The following is a 3,225-nucleotide window of genomic DNA, read 5'->3' as shown; positions in this document are numbered from 1 at the left end:
TAGGTTTCCTTTGGTGCCTGGTAACATTCCCGCCCCTCAAGCTATTTCTCTGTGCAAATTCTACCCTTCTGTTCTTCCACAATTGATTGCGCTAAGGAGTTTATTTACCTGATGTAAATGTTCATTCTATATGCCTATTGTTTGGCTGGAAGCCACAGGAATGACTTCAGTTCCAGAACTGAAGGGTAACTAGGGGCCATAGTCTCAGGAGATCTCCCCTGGTGAGACCTGGTCTTTTTTCAGTGTGATATTGAGTTTTGTTCCACATTGTTTTCCCACTTTATGCAGGATCTCCTGCACTGATCCCTTTCTAAGTGGTTGACAGTGTAGACTCATGATCATATATGCTGAGGACCATATATGTACTAGTCCCTTGGACTAATTGTTTCCATGCTTCTTTGGTTTTCTTCATTCTTCTTTGCTTTGAATGAGGAGAGATCCATCACTGCATCTAGATGGCCACTTGCAAGCTTTTAAGACCCCAGTTGCTACTCACCAAAGTAGGATGTAGAACAATATTTTTGTGTAGTATGTTGTGCCAATTGAGTTTGATATCCCCTGACACAGCGGTCCCAAGCCCACAGGTCCAGCTACTCACTCCCTCAGGATGGTTGGCTGTGGCCAAGAAGTTATAACTTTGCCCCTTGTCAACTCTATTATATATTTGGCTATTATTATAGCACACAAATACATATGTAGAAATATCATCTGCCAACCTTATATATGGTCATGATTTAGCCATGATCTTGTAAATCCCACAAAATGATTGGCTGGGACTCTGGTGCCATAGTGCCTAAGGCATTTGACTGCTAACCAGAAGGCTGGAAGTTCAAACCCACCAGCCACTCAGAAGAAAGACTGGGCATTCTATTTCTGTAGACATACCACTTCAGAAACCCAAGGAGGGGTCGCTATGAGTTGGGACTGACTTGATGGCAGTGAGAGGGACTATGCAAATAATGTGTGAAAACACTTGCAGCAATTAATCAATCACTGTGCAAATAAGATGCCTGTGGCCTATCTAGGGAATTGATCAGTTTGTGGTCTTGGTGGTTGGAAAAGGCTTGTAAAAGCGCCAGTCCAACAGAGTTTGGAGTGGGACCTCACAACATCAAGAAGAACTTGGTGTGGAGTGTGTCCTTTGGACCTAGAGTGCTGTATTGAGAAACTCCTAGACCCTGGAGTACAGAGAAGTGGCACTAGGGGTAGTGGAGGCAGAAAGTTGTGGTGAGCTTCCCAGCCCACAGAATGAAAGAGCTGAGCATCACTGGGCAGGTGGCTTGCTAGGGGAGTGGGTTGCCTCTGGGCAATTGATGGCAGAGCTAAAATAGCTGTAACACTTGCCTGAGTAAGAGCCAGTGGCAGAGGCCAAAATAAGGCCTGACCATGGGCATAGCCGAGAAGAAGCTGAGAGTTGTACTGGTTGGAAGCTATTCTGATTGATGAACTGTATCTTGCATCTTTTTACTTCCAAGTTGATTCTGACCCTGAATTCTAACCTGTTACTTCCCTAATCAACCCCATGATCATGAGCATGCTCTATGAGTTCTTTGTAGCCAGTGTAATGAATTATCAAAACCAGCAGAGAACAAGAGAGTGCCATGAGAGGAACAACTGTGTCAAAGTTGATTAACAAAGGTATGTCTGACCACCACCTCATAGAAATCAGCCTTCAGCTAATGCTGATTCTCATTCCCCTTCTTGAAGTTAGATGAAGACTTTGGCCACTACCACATTACAAGCAGCGTAAAAAAAGGGCCCTGCATGAACAGTTAAGGGGTTTGTGTTCTGTCTTCAAGGTGTTGGGGATATCACTGAACACTTTTAAACTGGAATGTGACAGAATAAGATTTTTTATTTGGAAAGTTTGCTGGCAACCATGTAGAGGATGAGTTATGGTGGAGTAACATTGGAATAATCTATTGAATCTATTAAATGCCATAGTAATATACCCACTCTCACTTATCAACTATCTTATTATCTGATATTTCAAATTTACAACAATAGTAAAATATCTCCTGACTATTTTACACATTAAGACTGTAAATTGGTTGTCAATACTTATCTTTATCTATCTAACAGTGATAACTGAAAACCAAAAATTCATGGATACAATCAGTCTTAGCAACTGGTACACCATCCAATCTGCAGCCTATATGACTATGAGACCAGAAGAATTAGATTGCGCCTGGCTACCAATGTCAACCACTTGGAAGGGGATCTATGTAGGAGATCCTGGACAGAGAAGGAGAACAATGTGGAACAAAACTCAAAATCATATGGAGAAATAAAAAAGGGGGAGTGGGGGACCAGGTTTGCTGGTCTGATAGAGCCTAGTGGAACCACTGAGACTATGGCCTCTAGCTACCCATCAGGTCTGGAATTGAACCCACACCTGTGGCTTCCAGCCAAGCAAAAGACAGGCATATGAGTTGAACATTTACCTGAGGTAGATACACTCCCTGGAGAGAACAATCATGGGAGAAAGAAGAGCTGCTTATGCACCAGGAGACAGCTCAGGGGGCAGGAGTCCATGGAGGGATGGACACAGGGAAGAGGTAATTATTGGGAGGAAGTGGGAGGGCAGCTGTTGCATTGTGGTAAATTGTGGTCAATGTCATTAGACAAAGTGTATGTGAACTGCTGTATGCAAAGTGAATTTGCTCTGTAAATTTCCACCCAAATCACAATTAAAAAAATATATATATATATATCATTTTTTTCAAAAAAAAAAAAGAAAGAATGTACATCAGGCAGTAAGGAATGCCAGGGTACAAGGAGAGTAATGCTGGCTGTGATGGTTAAGGTTATGTGTCAACTGTGATGGGCCAGGATTGTCAGTGGTTTGGCAGTTATGTAATGATTAAATTTGGAGGTTATATAATGATGTGATATAGTAGCAGTTATGTAATGATGTAAATTATCCTCCGTTTTGTGATCTGATGCGGTCTTCCACCATTTTCACATAAAGCCAATTTTCACATAATGCCAATTTTTTTTTTTTTAATTTTATTTTGATTTGGGTGAAGATTTACAGAGTAAATTCACTTTTCATACAGCAGTTCATATATATTTTGTCTCATGTCATTGACCAAAATTTACAATGCAACAGCTCCCCTCCTACTTCCTCCCCATAGTTACTTCTTCCCAGTGTCCATCCCTCCATACTCTTCTGCTCCCTGAGCTGTCTCCCTGTGCATAAGCAGCCCTTCCTTCTCCCATGAT

The sequence above is a fragment of the Orycteropus afer genome, unplaced genomic scaffold, assembly GCF_000298275.1.
Source record: "Orycteropus afer afer isolate SDZICR_OR568_19922 unplaced genomic scaffold, OryAfe1.0 scaffold00258, whole genome shotgun sequence".
Taxonomy (NCBI): domain Eukaryota; kingdom Metazoa; phylum Chordata; class Mammalia; order Tubulidentata; family Orycteropodidae; genus Orycteropus; species Orycteropus afer.
Note: the sequence above shows the minus strand (reverse complement) of the source record.